Below are 25,853 nucleotides of genomic sequence, written 5' to 3'. Positions count from 1 at the left end.
TGGCCTTGACATCCACAATGAACACAAGTGTGTTGTTATCTTCTATCTTCTTCATAGCTGACTCGGTGGTCAGGGGAAATTTGATGATGGCATAGTGGTCAAGCTTGTTTCTCCTAGGGGCGCTCTTCCGGGGGTATTTGGGCTGTTGTTGGAGTCTCAGCGTCTTAGGCCACCAGAAGGTTGGTGACGTGCGGATCTTTTTTTTTTTTTTTGCTGTGGACGCCCTTCAGGACTGCCTTCTTGGCCTTTAATGCCTTTGCTTTGGCTTCAGTTTTGGGAGGGGCAGGGCTTACCAATTAAGGACTAAGATATGCTTGATTTAAGCCAGAGTCTTTGTGATTACTTGCTATGCATCAAAGAGCTGGACAATGAATAATGATGACAGAGAACTGATGCTTTGAGTTGTGGTATTGGAGAAGAGTACTGAACAAATCACAAACTGCCAAGAGAACAGGTTTATCTTGGAGCCGGTGAAAACAATTTGTTCCTTAAAGACTAGGATTCTGAAGTTAAATCTGACATATTCTGGGTATGTTGCCAGGAAGGACGAGTCCTTGAAGGACATCATGCTTGGAAAGATGGAAGGACAGAGCAAGAGAGGAAGATCTAGGAAGAGATGACACAGTAATGGGGGTAATAGGGGCTGGTGTGTCACAAATAGTGAGAGTGGTTCAGGATAGGGCACGCCTGAGAGCTATTGTAGGGTCGCTATGAGTTGCAAGCGACTCGATAGCACACATCACCACCACAACACTGCATTGTTATTTCTGTCTCCCTATTAGACACAGAGAGAGAGATCAGCTGGCCCAGTGGACAGAAAGCAATGCTACCGAGTCAAAGGCCCTCAGGCCTGTCTTTCATTGTTTTTGTTCAGACATTCCTCTAGGTCGTATAGCCCTGGTGTACAAGTTGCCTTACGGCAGTCACTTCTGGTTGCTGTGAGGCTGAACACTGTGATACTGATGTGTCAAATGCATTAACGGTTGGCTACCCAATGTGGACAGAGAGTGGGGTGGAGCTCCCCAATTAAAACAAGCTTGGAAGGAGGAGTGGCATCCACTTCCATAATAGCTTGCCTCCGGAAACACTATGAACCTGGAAAGAGGATGAAAGGGACCCAAGCGTTGAGGACTCTCTTTCAAAGGGTCACTATGAGTTGCTTGCCACTCAACGGCACTTAACAACAACAAAACAACAATTAGACATAGGGAGCTCTGGTGGCCTAGTGACAAGATGCTTCACTGTAATCCCAAAGGCACACAGTTTGAATCCACCAGCTGCTCTGGGAGAAGAATGGGCAATCTCCCCTGTGATTAACTGCCTCTGAAAACCTGCTGAAGGGTTAGCTATGGGTTGGTTCCAACTCTATGGTACACAACAACAACGACACTGGACGTGAAACAGAGAAGTTAAAGCAAAGGGAAGAAATGCTGAAGGAAGAGAAATGAACAGATTTCAAAGGGATGTTCGATAAGACAAAGTTTAAAACGAAATGCACAAGAAACTAGAAAACCAAGAGAGAGAAAAAAAAAAAAAAAGAAAACCAAGAGAAGAAAATGCTCAACATTTTTCAAATTTAAAGGACTGAAAAACAAATCAATCCTCAGCTGCAATACTTATGGGCATAATATTGAATGATGGAGGAAGCATTAAAAAAAGGACAGAGGGACTACAGTTATTGTACCAAAATAGAATGAAATGACACCGAAACATTTCAGGAAATAACATATGATCTAGAACCAATGGCAGTGAAGGAAGCAGTCCTAAACTGAATTTAAAAGAACTATTTAAAAAAAGTCTCAGTAATTGGTGAAATACCAACTTAGATATTTCAGCAAACAGATGCAGTCCTAGATGTACTCACTAGTCTATGCCAAGAAACTTGGAAGACAGCAACCTAACAAACTGACTGGAAGATATCCATATTTGTTCTCATTCTTTCAAAAACAGAATGCAGATATTATAAAAAAAAATCATGTGCAAGTAAAATTTTGTGAAGATTATTATTAAACAGCTCAAAAAGAGAACTGCCATAAATTCACGCTGGATTCAGAAGAGGCTGTGACACAAGGGATATCAAATGTTTATTTGTGTTTTATTGACAATGCAAAGACATTTGACTATGTGCTTTATAACAAATTATAGTTTACAGCGAGAAGAATGGGAATTTTAGAACACTTAACTGTGCTATGCAAAATCTATACATAAACCAAGAAGCAGTTTTTGTAACAAAGGAAACAATGAATGGTTTAAAATCAGAAAAGGTGGGCATCATCAGTATTGTATCCTTTCTCCATACTTATTCAGTATGTATGCTAAGCAAATAATCTGAGAAGCTATACTGTATGAAGAAGAATGTGGCATCAGGATTGGAGGAAGACTCACCATGCGGATGTCACAAACTAGCTTGCAGAAAGTGATTAAAACTTAAAGTATTTACTGAAGAAGATCAATACAGATTGAACCTTCAAAAATCTTTCAAAATGATTATATCTCAACATCAAGAAAACAAAAATCTTCACCCCTAGACAAATAAACAACATCATGATGTTGTTAGTGATTTTATTTTTCTTAAATCTGTAATCAATACTCATGGTAGCAGCAGTCAAGAAATCAAAAGACATGTTGTATTTACTGGACAAAGATGCAGTCAAAGATTTCTTTAAAGTGCTAAAGGGCAAGGATGTAATTTTAAATTGACACAATTGGTATTTTCCAGTGTTTCAAATGCATGTCAATGAATAAAGAAGAGCAAAGAGTCAATGCCTTTAAATTGTGGTGTTGGCCAAAAGTATTTTGGTGTTGGCAAAGAATATCCCATGGATTGTCAAAAAAACAAACAAACAAACAAAAAATCTGTCTTGGAGGAAGTGAAACCAAGGTGCTTCTTAGAGGCCAGCAGGTGAATCTTTGTCTTACATGAGTGGGTCACACTGCTAAATTTTCTAATCCTTAGCAAAACAGACATCACGCTGGGAACATATAGGGTGACTGCAATAGGCTTGCACAAGGCAAAGATCCTAAAGGTCCAGGATAGGGCATGTTTTCTATCTGTTGTTTAAAGAGTCACTATGAGTTGTAGTTGACTGGATGACCCCTAACAACAACAAGTTAGACTTGAGCCTTCAAGGGCAGAGGCTGCATCTTATTTCTGAAGTTCTAAGGCTTAAGATGTAGAATAAAGATTTTTTTTTAAACAACAAAGATCTAATAAATGCAAAATTTTTAAAATATTTGTAAAGCAACAATAAATAACACATAAATCCCTAGCAATTATTCTCTTTTGGGGACTAATGGTTTCTATCTGTTGTTCAAAGGGTCACCACTATACAGTCTAATGAAGGTAAAAAAGACAAATGATGCAAAGTAGAAAATTAAAATCTGTCAAAGAGGAGGAATATAAAATGCAAGAAGCAACCATACAGGAAATCAGTGTAAGAGAATAATTTCTCTTTTTCTCTGAGGACAAACTATCACCCCGTAAAAAAGTAGTTGCTCAATCCAGCCAAGTTCCTAGTGAAGTAAATTTATGTTATTATGAAGATTATGTGAGCACTCAAATGTTCCAAAAAAAACCAAAACACCAAACAACCCAGCGTATCCAGACCTCTGTCCAGCTTCTTTGGGCCAGAATAACTACTGGTCATTTCAATTTTGTAGAAATGATATTTCTCATCACCATCTTTTTTTTCTTCCAAGAGACAGAATGGGCCACATCTGCACTTGAGGCATAATGATTGAAACCAATCATTAACAATGTTGTTAAAACTTTGGGTAAATTATTGCTCAACATTCGTTTTTTCATCTGTAAAATGGGAATCACAGTTCAATGAAGATTTTAAATTAGATGACCCATGTGCATCTAACTCAGTAAATGCCAGTAATACATAGCACTTCCTCCTTCACTACCAGAGTCAGAACTGATTCAAAGCTGACCCTCTAGCAGGTATTTGTTGTTGCTGTTGTTTAGTGAGTTGAGACCAACCCATAGCTGACCCTCCAGCAGGTTTTCAGAGGCTGTAAATCACATGGGAAGAGAATGCTTTTATTTATTCTGAGAAGTTGGTGGGTTCAAACCATCTTCCTTTCAGTTGGCAGTGCAACTCTCTACCACTAGAGCACCTTGGTTATTAATTTTTTCATATACATAGTCTCACTACAGTACTATAAAGGATTACCACTAATTCAGAAAAGGTCTTCTGGTCAAACACACATTTGAACTGATTCTACATTGTACTATATTTTTTAAAAAAATAGGGTTTTGTGTGAACATAAATTTTCAATTCTCTATGATAAATTTGGTTTTGCATGTATGCTAGCTTATTTCTTTCCCTTTCTCTTCTCAATGCTATACACTGTACTTTTATTCCTTTCATATCAGTATCTTCTTTTCCATTTCTATTGCTATTCACTCTATTCTAGGCTTTTATCAAGCTACACCCAGATAACTAAATCCTCCCCTTACCTTTTTAAATGGTTTTTAATCTCAACCTTCAGACACACTTTGATTAAATTAGCATTTATACTTGCACCAGAACTATCTAGCTGTTATGATGGAAGGGCAAAACACTGAATCAGAGAACTGTGGTTCTGGTTTCAGCATCATCACTAAATATTTAAGAACTTTAAACTTAAATCTCACTATCTCTAATGAGTTTTCACTAAATTATCGTAAATGTCTCCTTTTACTGTCAAAAGTCTGGTCCTCTGCTGTTCAAAAATTGCCTTTAGCTTACAAAACAAAGTTTCAAATCCCTGGAGCAGCATTAAAGTCTTCCAAATTCAGTGTGGTAGTTAAAAGCATGAGTCCTGGAGTCAGAAATATCAAAGTCTGAATCCTGATTCTACAGTTATAACCCTGGACATCTTATTAATCATCTCTAAGCCTTAGTTTCTTCTGCAAAATAGAATTAATACTATTTATCATACAGAATTGGGAAAAGAAGTAAATGAGATCATATACACTAAATGCAACCCTTTAAGCAATTACGAACCTGGCTGTTAATAAAGGACTCTGTACAGTAAGTTTATCAGTCCTCCTTCTCTGCCTCATCCCCTCAATCCCTTGCCCTTTCTATTGTAGCCATAAAAACTAAACCTCTTAATGCTGACTGCCAACATTTTAATTTTGTTTGCTTATCTGGACTTCATTTCTTTTGTTTATATTAATTACATTCTATTAACAAGGTTAAAGGCTCTAGCGAACGAGTACTTCATTAAATCTGATACTTGAATTACTAAAATGATGCTTTTGGCAAATGTTTAAAGTCTTTCTTGCTTTGTAATTTAGGGGCACTATAAAAATTGCCATTTTTGGCAAAGGACACACTGACAAAGGAGATTAATCAGAACTGGCTTTGACAAGCACTATGGCAATGGGACAATTAAAACAGACTTTCAAGGTGGGACAAAAAAGAGGAATGAAATGGGGGGAGGGTAGAGAAAATAGTGCAACAGTGAATGAATGGAAACCCAAAATCTCTGTAAATGTTCATTAAAATTAATAAAATTTAGTAAAAAAAATTGACATTTTCTCCCAATTCACTTCCATCTTCAGTATCAGTATTTTCTAAGAAGGGAAAATATATAAGGCAGAAATACTAATTTCAAAGTCTGGCTTATACTTATTGACAGAAATTCAGTAATTTTTCCAAACAGTTTCAGTATAGACTTTCCAAAACCATTTATACTAATAATACTTATTAAATGGGTCCACACAAAATATCTAGATCAGCATCTGGCAAATTATATATATAAAATATTATCTTCTTTTCTCCAAGGAAAACAAATTTGTAAAAGAAACTAAAGTAGAAGGACAATAATTTAACTTCTGTAAGCTCTCTATCCAGAGAATGTGTTTATGTCACTACAGAGTTGAGGAGGGGAGCTTTGCTGGCGCGGTCAATAGGAGTTCCACTGCTGACAGGAGGTGGTAACAACCCACCAGTGACTCCTCAGGACAAAGATGGGAAATTTTTTTAGGTGTGATTTACAGCCTCGCAAACCCACCGGAAGGTCAGTTACGAGTTGGTTCCAATTCGATGGCAATCAGTTTGAGAGGTTTGTGGAGTTTTTTAATTATACTTTTTAACACATAGGATCACTTTGAGTCTGGACTGACTTAACGGTAACAAGTTTAATATTAAAGATATGCTTTTCACCCTCCCCTAAACCAAAGAATGACTTTTCTTAATTAGTAAAGATCAATATTCTAAGTCTAAAATCTAATACAACATAGTTCTAGTCTACTAAAAGTTCATCTCAATCATCAAAAAATAGTATAAATATAATTGGGGCTTTTCTAATAGAAGTCATTCTTATTTTCTAAGAGAAATTTATTTTTTTAAAAAAAAGGTTATACCTAAAACTAAAAAGCAACTCAGTTTCCCTTCACAAAATCTACACGGTTTTCCCCCTACACAGATGAGCAAATATAAATATGTAAATACACTGCACAGAATATATCCTTTTAATGTGTTCACAGCAGAAATGTGAGAATTCTAGAGATATATTCTAAATTGAACAAGCAGATCTCTGGACAACCTGTCTAAGTATATCAACAAAAGACTTTTTATGGTACTACAAAGAAATTGTTTAACAAGTATATTAACTACCCAGTAATCAAGATCTGTTTTAGTATGTTAACAATTTTTTCTTTTTTTTTTTTATTAATTTTAATGAAAGTTTACAGAGACTTAGGGCTTCCAGTCATTCATTGTTGCACTTTTCTGCCTGCCCACTCTCCTCTCCCCCCCAATTAACTCTTCTCCTTGAAAAAAAAAGAAAACCTCTTTCATTGTTATACAATCCCTCCCCCCAAGTCCACTCCACTGTAGAGCCTTCATTCTGGACTCCTGTCATGATAATACCCAATCATATATCCATCCCTTTTATAAAGTTCTCTCCCTCATCTGTTTCAATGCAGCATATACATCATTCCTCCCTTCCTTCTCTGCCTCTCCCTCAACCCCGATGTCAGTCCCAATTTACAACAGTGATCCTATGCAATACCTGTCCTTTTGTGACTGAGATACTTCACTCAGCATAATGTCCTCCAGGGTCATCCATTTTGAATATTTCATGAGTTCCTTGTTTTTCAATGCTGCATTTGTGTGAATAAACCAGAGTTTGTCAATTTTGTGAATATACCAGAGCTTCTCCATTCATTTGTTGATGGACACTTGGGTTGTTTCAAGCTCTTTGCTATTGTGAAAAATGCCACAATAAACATGGGTGTACATATATCTGCTTGGGTGGTGGTTATCATTTCTTTAGGGCAAATTCCCAGTAGTAATATTGCTGGGTCAAATGATATTTCTATTTGTAACTTTTTGAGAAAGCACCATACAGCTTTCTATAGTAGTTGCACCATTTTACATTCCCACCAGCTGTGAATAAGGATTCCAGTCTCTCCACACCTCGCACCTCGCCAGCATTTGATGTTTGCTGTTTTGTTAAATTTTGCTATTCTTACCGGGTGAGATAATATCTCATAGTTAACAATTTTTAAAAAAAAATTTAAAATAGGCAGTCTCCTGTGTTTCAATAATGTTTTATACGTTAGCTAAGAACTGAGGTTGATGTGAAAGCCACTTAAAATAGACTTTATGGTAGCTTTCACACAGAATGTGAGATTTTTTTCAGAAACAAAACCCAATTTTAAAGAGATCTATGCACAGTGGAAACCAGAAGGCAAGGCTTTGAATCAGTTCTTCTGAGTTCAATTATCAATGATGAATCTGTAAAATGTGAGTAAACTGAATTTATAGCCAGAAAAGAAAAATTAAAAGACACTTTACTAAAAACTTAATCTCCCTCTTTAAGACTGAAGTTGTCAAAAGATTGTTTTACTTGGATGACTCATAGTGACGCTAATGCACCTTGCCTTGTCCTGTGTCAACTTTATCATCTCTAATATACTTGAGCCCATTGTTACTGTTATCATAAAAACCTGGGTTTTCAGTTCAACACTTATGTCATTAAAAGTCAAGAAATCATTAAGTAAGTCTACTTTCAAGGAACTCTTTAAAGTGCTGGAGAACAAGACTAAATTTGAAGACTTAAGTGTGTCTGTTCCAAGAACTAGTATTGGCAAAGAGTACTGACTAGTTCATGGACTTTCAAAAGAACAAATAAAACTGTCATGGAAGAAGTGCAACAACAGTGCCCTTGGAAGCAATGATGGTGAAACTTCATTTCAGATACTTTGAGTATGTTGTCAGGAGGCGGCCAATTCCTAGGAAAAGAACATCATGCTGGAAAATGTAAAGGCTCAATGAAAGAAGAGGGAGACCATCAGGGAGACAGTGAAATTAACAATGGGCTTGAGTAGGACAGAAATTGTCAAAATGATGTAGGATATGACGAGTTTTCTATCTGTTGTTCATAGGGTCACTATGACTTATACTCCACTTGAGGGTACCTAACAACAAGCAATAATCCAATCTTCTACATCAGGTGCCTGAGGCTCATTGTACCTCTTCCAAATCTTCTATTTCAGGACTTCAAGCTACAATTTTTCCTGTTCCTCTTCATCCAAATTTTAAAAACTCAAGTCTATTCTGATTTGGCTAAATGAGTCATGAATGAGCTGGTTTGAAGTCCTGCTTGATGGAAATGTTTTTGGGGAGGGCCTTGCAAGTTTTCAACTCTGATAGCATGCAAGTCACCATATTTATATGGATCCTTTAATGCCCATTACTGTTACGCTGGAACCAACTCATAGCTGATCCTCCATTTGGTCTCCAAGGCTATAAATCCCACTGAAGGAGACTATCCATCTTTCTCCCAAGGAGAATTGCCAGAGACTTGGCTTTGGGTCGCTGCACAACTCCCTATGGAATATGCCAGCTATTTAAACCTAGTCAACTGAACATATTTGCATTTTTTGTCTTCAGATGATTTCCTCCCTTCACAGGTTTTACTCTGTGTAAATGACAGAGTATTGCTAATCTCTAATTATTACAAACAGTGCCATAATAAATAAGCTCAATCATACATTATTTCCTGAATAAGTGCAGGGCATAACAGAAAAGCAGATCTGCTGGACTTTAACCTTTAATTATATATTAAAATTATACCCTGTGTGTTTTTAATGATTTACAGTCACACCAGCTGTGACATAGTAAGGAGCCCTGGTAGTGTGCTTCTTAATAAGCTGGGCTATTTACTACCCAGAACACTGCCCTGGTCAAATCTAAAAACTCATTCTTTGGGAGAAGAATGGGAAGCCTTTTATTATATGGATTTAAAGTCTCAGAAACTTGACTGAGGCTCACTCTAAGTTAGAAATTATTCAAAATAACATAATTAATATTATATAATGTCCCAGGGTGATGCAAATGAGTAATGGGCTCAACAGCCTAGAAAGCTGGAGGTTCATGTCCACCCAAAGGCACCTTCCCCCCAAAAAACCAGTCATTGAAAACTGTGGCCCACATACTTCTCTGACACATGCAGAGTAGCCAAAAATCAAGAGTTTACTCAACCGTGACTGGCTTGGTTGTATTAGAAAGTAAATACATAAAAAAAAAAAAGAAAGAAAGTAAATACATGTTTCCCCCATATTCTGGCCAAGTTAATTATATTACCTTTCCTAATACAAAAAGTAAAAGAATGGTATCTCATTGCAATTTAATACACATACCATGTACTGCAAAATATTTTCAAGTTGAAATGTCATTTGCATTATTTTTCTGTAAAGTGTTCACATAACTTAATCTCTATTTTGGACTTACATAAATGAAATAGGTCCTCTGTATGTAGATATTTCCCCCAGTGTGTTACTTCTTCTTCAATTTTAAATGTGATAAAATGTAATAAAATTTTCCTTTATTTAATGGTATATGGAATTTGAACTTAGAAAAGTTCTCCTCATCTCAAGATTATTAAAAATAGTAATCCTCGAAATAAAACTGACTTACATTAAGAAAAATAATTCTTCCATTTTTCATCCTATTCATCCTAATAGCGTTTACATTTTTTAAATTTAAATCTTTGATTCATCTAAAATATAGTTGCCGAAGGTATAATGCTGGAGATTTACTCCCCTCTCCCAGCTGCTATCCAGTTGTCTCAATACCACTGCTGAGTGACTAGGGTTCTTTTTAGCTGTTATAAGAGTTAGGCAGAGATGTCTGCAAAGCTCAGAAAAAATGAGGCAGACACTACAATTAGGGGCTTCAAGTTGATTTACATACATAAACTTTCCAAGTCTATTAATCTTTATTTAGGAAAGCAAAGTGCCTCATTTTTCTCCTATGGAACAGCCAGCTGATTCAAATCAATGATCTTTTGATTAGCAGCCCAACGTGAAATACAATGCACCACTAGACCTCCTTAAAATTAGGGGTTATGGGATCTTATAAAGTATATAGTATTAAAAGCACAGAGCCTGGAGCCAGATACATAGCCACATATTAACTATTGTTAGTTGTTACTGTTACATGCTGTTGGGTTGGAGCCAACTCACCGCCCACCCTCTAGTGGGTTTTCAAAGGCAGTAAATCACACAGGAGGAGACTGCCCATCTTTCTCTTGTGAAGCATGTGGTGGATTCGAACCACAAGCGTACAGAATTGCAGCGCAGCTTCTTACTAGTAGGCCACCAGAGCTCCCTAGTGGTAAGGAATTACACTGTCAACCCAAGAGTATGGGGTTTGAATCTGCCAACTGCTCTGTGGGAGAAAGATGGACAATCTCCTTCCATGCAATGTACTGCCTCTGAAAACCTGCTAGAAGGTCAGTCCTGATGCAACAGTCCACAACAATAGTTAAAATAAGTAAATATGCACTACAGAACAGAGGTATTAATAGTAGGTATTTAAATAGCATTTTACTAGTTTTATAAAATATACTCAATGACCACATACTTCATCTTAAGTATGAAAGGAATACACAGAAGTATACAGTATGATTTCTAGTCTCAAGAAATCTTAAGAGTTCTGTAAACAAGGGGAGCTCTGGTGGCCTAGTGGCAAGAAGTTTTACTGCAATCCCAGAGGTACACAGTTCAAATCCACCAGATGCTCTGCAGGAGAAGGAGGGACAATTTCCTCCTGTACCTGTCAGATCTGATTTGACGGTACATGCACAAAAATAATAAAATAAAAAAATTTTTAAAAAAGTTCTGTAAACAAAACCCTCAAACCCAGTGTCATCAAATCAATTTAAACTCATGAGTACCCTCCATAAGACTGTAAATCTTTGTAGGAGACTGCCTATCTTACTTCTGCCGAGTGACAGGTAGATACAAATCACCAACCTTAGAGCTAGCAGCACAACACATAAAGCACTATGCCACCAGAGCTCCTTGCAAAGGTGTACAGAGGTTTAAAAAGGAAGACTTAAGAGGAGTAGAAAGTAAATTCGAAGAGCAGTAACTATGTCTCATCTACTTTGTCTACATCTTATGCTACTTTGCATAGTATTACCAGTACTATTTTATTGTATTATTATGTAATATTATACTAGTTTCATAAAAGTAGATTAAGACATAGTAATATCATATAATAAAGCATAACACATAACAGCACACATTCTATAATATTACATATGTTACATGCCATTGACTTAGAACCAACTGTCTCACAGCTTTGGTGAGTTTTCAGAGGTTGTAAATTATACAAGAGACTGCCCATCTTTCTCTTGCAAAGCAGCAGATAGATTTAAGCCACCTATCTTTTTGTTAGTAGTATATCTCCTTACCCTCTAGGCCACCAAAGCTCCTTAATATAATGACAGCATAAGATAAATCTGTATCATATGAAAATAAGTATCTTTCTGTGTCATTATGTATCATAATAGCAACAATCTTATTATTGGCACAGAAAATACTTGCTGGCTATAGAACTATTATTGTTTGAACCTTCTAGACAGGAAATATTTTACTTTCTCTTTTCCAGAAAGAAATCAAAGAGCTGGTCAAATCTTCAACTATCTTTTAGATTCTACAACAAAGGACATTTAGGTACTATTCTGGGCTATATCTACTGCCTGAACATTCATAACAAAATAAAGTTCCAAGCTATGTTACTGTTGTTGTTATGTGCCATCGAGGTGCCTGCTCTATCTTGTGCTAACTTTACGGTCTCTAACAAACTTATCCTCATTACCCCAGTCACGGTATCAATTAATCTCATCAATAGCCTTCTTCTCTTTCTCGAGCTATATTGCTCCATTATATTTCAAAGTTGTCTAAAAATTTTCAGAACGCAACTAAATTATACTGTCAGAAAATATAATTATTACCCACTGTTGCTTCAATACAAACTCAGCACAATCATCCATAGTATGTGTTCAACAAGTTTTCCTTTGTGTTGTTTCCTTCAGACATTTTGTCAACATATCTTTCTTACAGGTATTTTATTTTTTAATATTAACAATAACTTAACTGATACACAAAATAAAACCTCTTCATAAACGTCTAAAATATCTTAATATGGAGAATATTGTTGTTAGGTTCTGTTGAGATAACTATAATTCACAGCGACCCAATGAATAAGCATATGGAGAATAGAAGTTGAGTAACACAAAATTAAAATATAAAATTAAACCCAGCTTACCAATTTTTCTATCTAGCCATATTTAACCTTTTTTCCAAAGGTAGCATGGCCTGTTTCCCAATCTCAACAATGATTTCACATATCTGCACTCTAGCCCTGCACTCTAGAACTGCTTGTAAAAACTTTATATGGATCAAAAGAATTTTTAAGCCTAAGTCCAAAGAGACCAAGTCTAAATTTTAGTGGTTTCTTGGATTGTTACTCAGATTTCTAAATCCAAATAAAAAATAAAACAGAAGATTGACAATAAATTGATAAATGCAAAGAACTCTTACAATGTTACATGCCTAGAAACAAGCACATATAAAACTGAGGAAGCATTATTTACATTCACTAGTGGGACAAGGGCTTTCTTCAGTGGTTATTTATGGCAAAGGGTTTGGTACAGTGAACAATCTGTCATAAACTGCCTTGATATACATAAATGTGGTTATACTCTAGGTCAAATAAGTGGGTAACAGGGGAAAGGGGGAGAGGGGAAACATGTGAAAGAAACCAGCACAATGCCTGCACAATGTTGAATCACATGCTAGAAAATAAAGAGCCATTGTTGTCAGTGTTGGCAACAGAATAAGGTTCCATTCTTTTTTGAAGGGTAAAGATACTGTAAGTTGCCATTCAAAGAAGATAGGCTTCTAATCTCCCATTTATTTTAAATGAATTTATTTTTTAGTTGTTGAATATTTACTATATGCCTATTTAAATGACAGATGGAGGTAAAATATGAGTAAAACCTAATTCTTTTCAAGAAGTTTAGAGTTTTGGCATTTGGGTTTTTATTGCTGTATTTTTAAAATTATGATTTGAGTGAAAGCTACAAAGCAAAATACTTTTCTTCATTCAACCACTCATACACATTTTGTTGCATAATACTAATTACAATTCCCACAATGTAATCACATTTACCCCCACTTTCTCCCCTATAATTCTCATTTCCATTATCTGTCTACTCTAACCCTTTCTTGCCTTCTGGCTTCATCACTGGGCAGACGCTGCCTCTCAGACCTTATTTATATGATTGGTTATACAGTTTCCAAGTTGTGTCTCACTGGTGTATTGGTTACCTTATGGACCTGTCTATTATTCGGCAGTTCAATTTATTATTGAAAGTTCAGTCACAGGAATAGAGTAAAATTTGTTCTAGGGTCAAAGGATGACTATGGGCCACAGTCTTGGGGATTCCACTGGTTTCTATGAACAGGCAGGTCAGGCTTTAAAAAAATGTTTAGTTTTCTTCCACATATTCACTCGGGCTCTGCTTTAAACATGGATATACTTATAAGCACATATTAATATGAATGCAGAGAGCTCTGGTGGCATGGTCCTTAGGGAGAACCCAAAGGTGGTTCCTTGCTGGTGGTCTGAATCTACCAGCAACAACTTGGACAAAGATGGGCATTCTCTTCCCTTGACACTTATAGCCTCCAAAAACCTATTGAAGCATCAGCTGAGTCAGTTCTAACTCAATGGCAATGAATGAATGAACATGAATGTGTAGAAATATCATCTTCCAAATGTAGGTCTGGTTATACGTGTAATCTTTTTCACCTATCCATATCTGTTCGTCTTGTCTGTCCACCTATATATCTGCTATTGACTATATTTCTCATGTATCTTTGTCGTTCTTTAGTTTAATTATGCAGATCAGCCCTTTATTGCATTATGCCTTTCTTTTCATCCAATTAAAAAAACAACAACAAACCAGACACTCAAACTCATTGCTTTCTAGTTGGAACGAAGTCACAGTCGACCCTTCAGTGAATTTCAGAGACTGAAAAATCACATGGCAGGAATTATCCATCTTTGTCCAGAAGAGTCACTGGTAATTCAAATTGTAGAGATGTGGCTTTTGGGTTAGCAGTGCAACTCCCTACAGATTACACCACCAGGGCTCCCTTAACCCATTTTAGTACGTGTCAATAGCTATTTACTTTAGATCACCTTCTCCATTTAATTCTATTCAACTATGCCAACTACTAGAAAATTCCTTTAAGAATCCTTTTTAAATTTGGTCCTGACTGCCCTAGTCTTCTGAACTTTTAATAAATCTGTAGTCTATGCCACACAAATTGTTATTTATCATTATCAAATCTTTACGTCTATCCTAAAAGAGAACACTAACGTTTAGTATTAAATAGTCATCAAAACATGTTTCTTAAATATCTCCTATGTATTATCACTGAACAGAAATTTCAGAATTGAATTTAAAAAGAAAAGTTATAATGATTGGAATGTCCTATTTCATATTGTCCTCTTGTTCTCTTTACATACGTAACTGAATTGATAAGGACTTCTACAGTCAAACTGGAAATTCTTTTCCAAAATGCAAAAAATTAGCATACCTCTGCCTTATGAGTCTTTATACTGAACCCCTCCAAGATTTGATGTAAAAAGGACAAACACTTGCATTATTTCTGAGGTAGTATTGACATCTGCAAAGAACTAAATATAGCTCTTGAATCTAAGAGTTAAAAATGGAATAAAGTTGGTTCCTTTTCAACTAGCAAGAAGTCTGAAGTATAAATATGAGGATTTGTTACTTTATTTTGGGGGGAGTTCTACTCAAATGATTAATATAGTTTAAAGGAAAAAGAAATTAAATGGAAACTTTGTTGTGTGCTATGGAGTCAGAGCTAACTCATAGCTGATCCCTTAGCAGATTTTCAGAGGTTTTAAATTACATCAGAAGAATCTACTCATCTTTCTCTCTTAGAGCACCTAGTGAATTCTAACTGCATGGCTTACTGTTGGCAGTATAACTTCTCAGGTGACTTACTAGGTCACCTGAACTCTCTAATGGAAACTTTTAAATCATACATTTTCTAGAATCTGAGAAATAGTCTCCCTCTGAGTCCCAGTAAACCTCTGCTCCCATTATATGGGTCCATTTCTTTCCACTACCATACAGCTTCTGATTGCAAAGCCAAACTGCCAGGACACTCATAGACTGCAAGGAAAATCTGAGGATAAAATGTAAACTCTCCTGTTAAAACAGTTCTCTTTATAATACAGAAGATCATAATACAAGATCACTAAATGACACAAAGAAAGCATACCCTTAGAATAATACTATGTATTCCTTTATAAGCCATCCACTTATCAACCCTATCAAAACCATTTTAAAACCAATTCATCTACCTACAGTAAATTTGGGCTTGAAGTTTTAATGATGAAGCAGCTTACTCTTGCAAATTATTAGCAAATAAGATGACTTAATAGTGATTTAAAAATACAGTCATAGGAAAAACAGACTAAATTCTAAAAGAGGCATGGGGAAGTAAGGGAGGAAAAACCCAAACACTTGTTAAAAGACAACAAATATAATCAGATACAAGATCAACATTTTTTTTAAAGGATATATATTTTCCCCCGGATATATTTTTAAAACTTACCCTGAAGAGATTTTCCCAATCCCTGGCCCAGCTTCCACCCATGTTTCTGGAGTAAGCGATGTCCAATATTATCCTGACAGATAGAACAGAGAGACAAACCAAAAATATTCCAATAATAAATTCTTCCCTTCCTAGTGACATATAAACAGGTGATGAGCGAGAGATAATTCTACATATATGCATGCAAAAGGGTGCTAATAATAGGGTAAATGTGCCCAATAAAAAGGACATTAATGTAAAAAGAAATGCTGGCTAGTATTTTATATGGGAAGAACAAAAGGGGTAAAGGTCCTTTCTGATGGTGTGCTGGGCAACTTTTATACATAACACTAAAAAAGAGAAAATGGGAAAGGGAAAGGGGAGGAATACATTTATGAAGTTTAAAACTAACAATAAAAAGCATAAAATCAAGGTACAATCATATCCACCACCTAAACAGCACCACTTTAAGATTTCTTTTTAAAGAAAATCTATGTTTTGTTTAGTTGTTCTGTTTATGTGTCAGGCTTTCGTGATACATAAGTTACAAGACTGCCCCACCACTAGAAATGAAAACACAATCAGAGCAAAATCCAAGCTAGACTTGATGTTTTTTAAAAAAACAAAAAAAGAAAAAATATATATAAATATTTAACTAGCATGCAGCCAATATTAAACTGAAAAAACAGTGAGGTTAGTAAAACAAGAAATTAAATTGATTAAACAGAAAAATAATATGAGCTCAAGCACAGACTGAGTGATGCATTTCAACATGTAATCTAACAAAAATGCTAAAATGTTAGAATGAAACAGGCCTAGCAATAGGTTAACAATAAAGAACCATTAGTGCATGTAGGAGGGGGGAAAATCAACACACATAATGTCTCATCTTCCTAAGAACACACTGAAAAAGATCTTTCAATGTAAATTGCATGAAAAGACATCAGAAACAACAATTAAATGTCAGCTTTTGTATAAAGGGTCAAAATTTCAGAACTCTTTTGAACTCTTTTTTCTTATTCTTTGATTTTCAGTTACTGTGAAGTAGCAAGACAAAGCCATTAACCCTCACAGATAAAAGGCCAGAAACTGTCCAATGAAAACATTTAAAAGCCATAAACACAAAATGTTCTTTAAGCATTAAAATGTCATTTATTATATTAATCCGATATCACATTTGGAAATAACTTCATGTCTCAAAATTCATAAAGTTAACATAACCCTCAATCTTTGATTTAAAACTAGATATTCCATAAGTGACTTTTTCAGCTTTCTAATTTAATGAGGAGGTGTTCTTTGGAGTCATAAAGGAAAGAAAACAATTATTTTACTGTTACTCTAACAGGAAGTTAAGAGATTACACTGTGGCAGTACATTACTCATTTAAAGAAATCTTCCTTCTGTAAATTTATTGTTACTGGAAAACTGGACTGAGGAGCTAATTCTCTGATCAGATAGAGGGTAAAAAAAATCAAGAGAGTTTTGTTTATTTTTAATTTTTATTGTATTATTTTTACGTTTACTGTCAAATCAGATCTGACTGGTACAGGAGGAGATTGACCCCTCCTTCTCCAGCAGAGCATCTGGTGAATTTGAACTGTGTACCTCTGGGATTGCAGTGCAGCGTCTTGCCACTAGGCCACCAGAGCTCCCTGAGAGTTTTTAAAAATCAAAACCTACAGGCAAATTACAACAGAAAAACTCCTAACCAATATTTGTATTTTTCTACAAAACAAATGATACTATCATTTAAGATATATATATATAGATAGATATATATATATATATATATACACACACACATACACACACACACACACACACACACGTCCCATTTACTGACTATCTTATTAAGTGGTATATAGCATTTATGACAATAGTAAAAAAAAATCTACTCTCCAACTATTTTTCTATTGATGGCTCACAGTTAAAAGTGTGAGGTAGAAGGAAAGCTGGTTTTAACAGTTATGTGATAACTTTTAAATATGTAAAAGATTATTATGTGTCAATTTGGCTGAGTCATGATTCCCAGTGGTTTGGCAGTTAGATAATTTGGTAGTTATGTTAATAATATAAATTGATGGTTATATAATTATGTAATCACCCCCTGGCTTTGTGATCTAATATGGTCGTCCTCCATTTTCTTGTAATACCTATATTTATCGTCTGGTCTTGTAATCTAACCATCTGAATAAGTGAGGAGTAGGTGTTATTTACAAAACCATGATAAGCCATTAAAATGTCACTAAAAATTACTTCTGCTAGGAATAAGAATTACTAGAAAACTCTACAGTGGATGTAATCCCAGGAGATGACTGCTCCCTTTATTAGACATCACAATAACATTAGTCTGTCTTGTCTTCTTCCTTTCTCCCCTCCCGACCAAACTGCTAGGAAAAGTATCTTCTTAAGTAGTACTGGGTGTTTAAATACAAATAATTTCATTATCAAAAGAAGACTAAAAGCCTTAATTTATGTAGTATCAGCAGAAAATGAAATGGTGGAAAAGTTCTTATTTTACTATGAAAATAAACTTACCTGTCCAAGAAATTCTTATTTCATGCCTAGCAGAATAATCTCAAGATTATGTGATTGATTTATGTTAATCTTTTAATGGGATAATATTACAATTATACTTGTCACAGATATTCTGAGTACTAAATAATGCTGACTAAAATTGCTGTCCCTTTTTAAATTTAAGAAAATTCAACCTTTCATTAAATAGAGATGAGACATTATGCTGACTGTGTTATATTATGAATGCACTAAAATAAACAGACAGATGAAGCAGTATGCTATTTCCAAAAGCAGTGCAAGTGGAGTGAAAGCATTTCCATACGAACCTGGCTTTAAAAACTGGGCTGTCAAAAGAACAGTTAAATGTAACACAAAGTAAGAAACTGTCCAATCACTAATGGTCGTTTTTATTTTATTTTATTTTTGTCTTGTTTTCAATTCACTGCTTGCAAGTAATGTATTTATTAAAGAAGAGTGAAAGCATAAGTAAATTCACGAGTCAAGACCAGCTGAGAGATTCAAGAGCAGCGTGTTGTGACTGACAACAGTGAAAGGAAAGCAAATGTTAAAGGGAAAGGAAAACTAAAAGAAAAATTTAAGGTTATACACATTAGCACCATTTTTACAAAACCACTCAAGAGGATAGCTGTCACCTTCTCTAAGAAAAGCTACTGAGAGAAAATGGTAGTGGCGTTTCTCTACTCAAACTTTAGGTGAAAATTATTCTTCAATTAAATCTATTTTCTCAAATATTAATAGGAAACAAAATGTCAGAAGTTATATTAAAAGTTGTTTAAAACATGCCACCCATAGATCTTCTGATTATAGAAGATCTTCTGATTATAGATTACAACAAATGCAAATGAAACAAGACATATCTCCTAGAACCTCTTTCTCTCATGGGAGTCATCAACTTCAAAACTTAAATAACTAATACAGAAAAACTGTACTTTTCCTATCATTCCAGACTATATGCTTTTTGAGGTAGAAAAGAGAGCTCAGTGACTCTGTTGAAAAGGCTACTAATTCAGTAAGGTTCCCTTTTTTATCAAAAATATAAAAAAATATAAAACTAAAAAATCCACGCAGGTATAAGGATAATGGCTAACACATGAAGGCACACTGAAACACCTCTTAACAAAAGAGGACAAATCGAAAGTGCCTACCTCAGAAGTGTTCAAATGCATACTGAACAAAGGACACAACTACCAGCCTGGGAAATAACTAATCCAGTCTGTCTGTGTGACTTAGTCAATTATTTCTATGGATGACAGACAGTTAAAACAATAAAGTGGACTAATTTACTTCTCACCCAAATAGATAATCTAGACAGATTAGGGAAAGGAGTACTAAATTCTCAAAATAGTAAAAAAAGGCTTTGTAATTGTCATCATTATCATCATCTTACTGTTTTCAAGCCAGGACAGACTCATAGCTGACCCTCCACTGGGGCTTCCAAGGTTGTAAATCACACAAGAGGAGATTGCTCTCTTATTCCTGAGGAGCCACTGGTGGATTTGAACTGCCAGAGAGGTGTGGCCTTTAGGTTAGTCCTGCAACTCCCCAAAGACTAAACTACCAGAGTTCCCTAGTTTTGTCATTATAATAGTGACAAGAAAATATTGTTTTTTAAACACATAATTTGGGGTTTAATTACAATCTCATAAAAACAAAACTAAGTACCATTTTATTTTCTAATACAGCCTGCTTCATGACCTCCACCAAAAAGAAAGGAAACCCCAATAACATTATAATGGTAGGCTGTTTAACATTACAATATATATGAAAGAATTTCAAGAAAATCCTAATTAATTGGCTGACTAATAAGGCAACTAAACTGTGCCCAAAGGTAAAAAAGCCGGTGTTCTACATTCATAAACTGTTCCTACAACACTTTAAAAGTATTCAGGGGAGCTCTGGTGGCCTAGTGGCAAGGAGCTGCAACTACAATCCCAGAGGCGCACGGTTCGAATCCACCAGATGCTGTGCCAGGGAAGGAGGGACAATCTCCTCCTGTACCAGTCAGATCTGATTTGACCGTACACGCACACAAAAATATAAAAAAAAAAAGTATTAATTATTTTGTACTCAAAACCTCAAAATGGTGGTGTCTTTGATTAAACTGTTAAGCTCAGTTGAAAAAGCAAATTTTTTTGACCTCCATTATCTAAACTGTCTTTTATCTTTTTCCCTCCCTAAAGTAAATATTACTTTGTTGCCTTCTATTCTACATGTAAGAGTTTATGAATGTGAAAAGAATTTCTATATGGGAAGAGCTCTGAAAGCAAGAAATGTGTTATATAAAGTACCAATATGGTGAAAACAGTTTCAGCAGTTAAAAATACCTCAGTGTTAACTGTGTCAGTCCTTCATCAACAATTTTATTAAATATCAAGCAGAAAAGTTTCCCTGGAATGTGTTGTGTTTTTTCCTTCTCCATGAAGCTGTATATCAATATAGTAACAATGATCATTTTGGCAACAGCATTTCCAATGCTGTTTAATATGTAAAACAGGAATCTGTCAAAAGAGGTAAAAATTTACTGTACAGAGCTGCTTCCTAATTTTTGTAGTAAAAGAGAAAACTGTGTTACAAGTATGTCAGTAACTGACCAAGTATTAATTCCACACTGAATTTTCTTTAGTTGGCAGTCATTTAATTTACACTATTTAGCTCATTTTCAACAGTGACAAAAACGGTAGGTCTCTTGAGTGGATTGTAAACTTTGCTGATTGTGTATTAAAGAATCTATTAAGTAAGAACCAAATGCTAATAGGTGAACCCATGCAAACAACAAGTTGTAAAAATTCCCAAAACAAAAAATCTCTAGCTCACTACAGATGACACAATGAAGACTAGAGAGAAAAGCCACATAGTAATGCTACACCATTCAGCTCCAAGAAGCACATCATTTATAGGGCAGTACACACATGGTCACTGCTAAATGTCAAATCATCATCAGTCTTACAGAATTACAGTTTGGAACTAGTGGAGTCCACAGATCTAAACAGATATGTAACATCATAAAACCAATTACACATATACTTCTAAATTCCTACAAGAGCAAACTAGGCATTAGCAACTAAAGTTTGAAATCTTAGATTTATTTTTAAATTCTGTTCATTTGACTGGACAACTATTTAAAAAGATTTTTAATTAGGCAGCGCAAAAATCAGTTAAGAGGCTAATTAGAACTTTTACTTCCAACTACAACAATAACATATTTTAAACCTATGGTGAAATATTTTGTCTTTTGTAAATCTTAAAATAATTCATCCATTTAATAGCTCATATTCTTTCTATAACAGAGGTCTAAAAAGACTATGCAGCCTAACCATACCAATCAATACTTGGAACTAATGGTGGACTCTTACACTAACTGAAGGCTTTAGATTTTTATTTGTTTTCTAAATAAATTATCTTCAGGTAAATGAAGGTCATAATTATAATGGCTGGGATCTAAAAATCTCAAAGCAATAACAACTTTAAGAATTCACATTCCAAAAACATAATTTGTAAAAACATAGCATAATATTGTCTAGTTTCTCTTTAAATTGCAATGATCAAGTTGTCTGGCAATTCCTTAAGCAATTTTCATAGAAAGGTGTTTTTTCTTCACTAGACATTCCAATGAGTTATTTAGTGGTTTAAAAAAAGACAGGGAAACAAGACTTTGAAGAAAAGTCACAGAATTTTTTACAAATGCTGACCGGTGATGTGTTTTCAACCACTGCCTGTTTACATGCATCATCTCACTAACAAATTTTAGAAGTCCACTAAAAGCAAAATACATTACTGTATCTTTTTATCTAATTTCCCATCTTGCCAGTTTGCATTTACCCTATTACAAACAAAAAGACCTTAATCCTATACTCACAATAACCCTTCACACAGGCATATCCTTGGCACAAACCTGTGCAGAGACTTCCAGGGTTACCAGCTGCTGCAGATTACCTTTGTTTAAAAGAAAAATGACTAGACCTTTAGCTCCTGCAATGATCTGTAGACTCCCAAAGCTGCATATTTCCAGCCACTTTTGAGTTGCATGCTGTAGCAAAACAGTCAGCACCTCTCAATAGATATTGCTGCAGAGAAAGATTTTAATTCAGCATAGACCTTTTTTGTGTTAGAAGCCATGCCATTTCTAAGAATGAAATAGCTTAAGATAGCCAGCCAGCCATATAATTCAATACAGACTATCATTTGGTGAGCATACCTTAGGTGACAGGGGACTTCTTTGCTTAGGGGAAGGAGAGAGGAAATACTACCTACTTTAGTGCCAATCATCTTATAAATTTCTCTGACCACTTTAAATTTGATTCTCAAATAATTTGGAAGCAGAGACAAAATCTCTCCTACCTTGTGTGACCAACTTTTGTCTAATACAAAGTAGGTTATGATGTTTCTACTGCTACTACCTGAAACACTCTATCAAATTTAGTGTATATATTTATATGCCTTAAGAGTACAGTGGAAGTAGAAATTAATATACTACATATCTCTAGACATACATTTATTAAAAGAAAAAATCTTAAGTGCTATACTACTTTCTACTTTAAGTGGAAAGGATTTCCATAAATATGCACATCAATTCCACTTTTACTCATTGAGATTACTCAATGGTGATTAGTCAAATTGTTTTGTAAAAAGTTTTCTCCCTTTGACATGTGTCAAAATTTGACATGTGCTAAGAAAAAAATCCTGAATTTAGGATTAGTTTAGGAGCTGAAAGAGCATTAACCTCACTTGACAGAAATTAATTCTTCAGAAAGTAAAGCCTTAAATAAATAAATAAAGCACAGCCTTCAAAGAAAATTTCCCAAAATTCACTACCATCAATTTAGTGGGTTTTTAAAAAGTTGTTGGGGGGAAAAAAGAATTGTCCCAAATAGCACTAATGAACACTAGGATGTAAACTCAAGCTAATTAAATTTCCTGCTGCTGTCAAATGAATATACTCCCAGAATTAAAACTTATATGAGAATAATAACAACTCATATACCTTGTTGAATATGGTAGGGGATTTGGCTTCTTACAGGGCTGTTCTTAAAACTCTGACCCAAAGAAACATTTACATTAAAACAGAAAAGTACTTTGTCACGGTCAAGATAGTGATCTAACCTACAAATTACATTGTAAAATTCTACCTGTTATGAAAGTCCTTAAAGATGGTGTTAAACAAGGCACAAAGTCAATGATTTTTTAATTTAGCTAAATGGGTTTGGCATTTTACTTATGTCAAACACAAGACTGGGCTTTCAGTACATCAGATGTGCATTCTCCCTCTGCAGCATTATCACATGCGTCATCAATTACTGCCATGCCTAAGTCTAGCATCATGCCAGCACATTAAGACAGAAAGTACTATATGCAGTGTTCACTGGACCAGAAGAACAGAAATAAGAAGGGAAGGTGGGGGAGAAAGAAACCCTAGAGAAGAAATTAAAAAAAGGCAGACCGTGCAATACAAACCAGATCATGGCTGCTTAGCTAATATGGGCCAACTGCTGTGGAAGAAAAATGTCGAACACCCCAAGTTGTGTAAATTTCTGTAAACATCTAAACACACACACACAAACACACACAACACCAACCTAATTAGGAACATAAATATATGTTGATCCTTTATTATGTAACAGTTTTAAAACTAAAAGCTAAAGTTATACTATCTGTGTTCTCTAAATTGACTTCTTGCTTTCCCCAAGGAGAAGAAACGACTGTTTCTTAAAGGAGGGAGAAGGGCTAGTCTTCAATATTTTAAAGATTAGCATGCTCTCTTTATCTTTTTTCACTCAAATCTTAGAAATAACCCATTAAATTTCTTATTTGAATACAAATACTGATGCACAAATATGAAACTGACAATTCTGAAAAGTTTAGACAGTCTAAACAAGAATGTAATTTAAAAATAGTTTTTAAAAATAAAAATAATGTTCAAAAACTAGTAAGATTTTTTTAAAAGGTACTTTTCCTTTTTAGTTTTTTAATAAGAGGAAAATTAGTCTTATTTTATTGACTGGTATTATTAATCACCCAAACCAAGATGTATATGAAGACAGAATCAACTTTTGACAAAAACCAGACCTCTCTTCCACTACAGAAACCAAATTATCGTATTTTAGAAATGTTTGATAAATAAAATATATTAATCCTTGTAAGTCATTATTCTATCATCCAAAAAAAGAGAAGCTATTAAAGGATCAAAATACATTTTACTCCTTTAATCAATTTATAAAAATACTAAACTTGCTATCTTTTAACAGATTATCAGTATGGACCAAAATATTTTTTTCCATCAACATTCTAATTTGTTTTTTGATTGTTTGGACCAATATCCCAAAATAATAAATATTATACTATATCCCAAACTCTATTTGATAACTGTAGGGCATGCAAATAAACAGCTCTAACCTGTGGTATGAGTTATTAGAATAATTTTAACTTCATTCATATCGTGTCACACGAACACTACCTAAACTAACTTGGTCTATGACCCAAAATTAAGCACTGACCATCTTACCGATTCTATAGGTTTATCAAGCGACGCTTGTTCAATTTCCAAGTGTCCTTCTTCATACTGATCAAAGTGATTACCCTGAAAAGAAAGGACTACAGTTATTTTTCAAAGCAAAAAATAGTTTAAATATGTAATCAAAGTTTAGAAACTATTAATGGGGCACAAAATCAGACATTTTAAAATCTATAAAAATGACTTCTTAAACCTTCCACAAAGGATGGCCAACAGACACAAAGAAATTGCTCAAAATCATAACAGAAAAATGTCAGTAAAATCGGTATTGCAACACTGTTCAATATTAAGTAACTTTCAACTTTAAATCACCAACTGTTATCTTCTGGTGTAAAGAAACTTAAAAACATCATTTCTTAACATAGTTTTCCAAATGATCAGCTAAGAGATAAACTTGCCTCCATAATGCCAATTTGATCATAATCAAGCACCACTGCATCTGCTGCTGCATCAAGCTGGCTCCAATTCACAGTAACCCTAGGTACAAAGAAATGATACTGTGCCATCCTGACCCTGTGCCATTCTCCCAATCTCTCCTATGCTCACAACCCACTGTTGCAGTCACTGTTACAGGCCATTTAGTTGAGGGTCTTCCGCTCTTTTGTTGACCCTCTACTTTTCCAAACATGACAGCCTTTTCCAGAAGTAGCCCTCCTGATAACTCAAACTCAGAACTAAAACTTACTGCCATCAAGTCAGAGTCAACTCATAACTGACCCTCTGACATTATTTTCAGAGGCTATAAATTGCCCAGGAGGAGACTGGTTATATTTGTCCTGCAGTGAGGCTGGTAGATTCTAAACACCAGAGGAGCAGCACCTTAGGGCCACCAGAGCTCCACCCTCCCTGGTAACATGTCAAAAGTATGAGACT

At 35.0% G+C, this 25,853-nt stretch overlaps 1 protein-coding gene across 2 annotated transcripts in view; it reads right to left on the bottom strand.

Moving 5' to 3' along the window:
* GPATCH8 (G patch domain containing 8) overlaps positions 1–25,853 on the bottom strand; it is an 88,591-nt gene that overhangs the window by 36,701 nt on the left and 26,037 nt on the right. Inside the window, exons 2-4 of one of the 2 annotated variants that reach the window (XM_006897837.1) lie at positions 24,972–25,046; positions 18,778–18,795; positions 15,956–16,028 (exon numbers count right to left, since the gene is read on the bottom strand). The gene's annotated coding sequence lies outside the window, so the exon portion shown is untranslated. Of the gene's footprint in view, positions 1–15,955; positions 16,029–18,777; positions 18,796–24,971; positions 25,047–25,853 lie in introns of those variants that run through there. The other variant, XM_006897838.1, reaches the window with a different exon arrangement.

This window comes from Elephantulus edwardii, unplaced genomic scaffold (assembly GCF_000299155.1).
Source record: "Elephantulus edwardii isolate Elephantulus edwardi_28Jun2011 unplaced genomic scaffold, EleEdw1.0 scaffold00216, whole genome shotgun sequence".
NCBI classification, from domain to species: Eukaryota; Metazoa; Chordata; class Mammalia; order Macroscelidea; family Macroscelididae; genus Elephantulus; species Elephantulus edwardii.
Note: the sequence above shows the minus strand (reverse complement) of the source record. Positions and strands in the feature narration are given on the sequence as shown.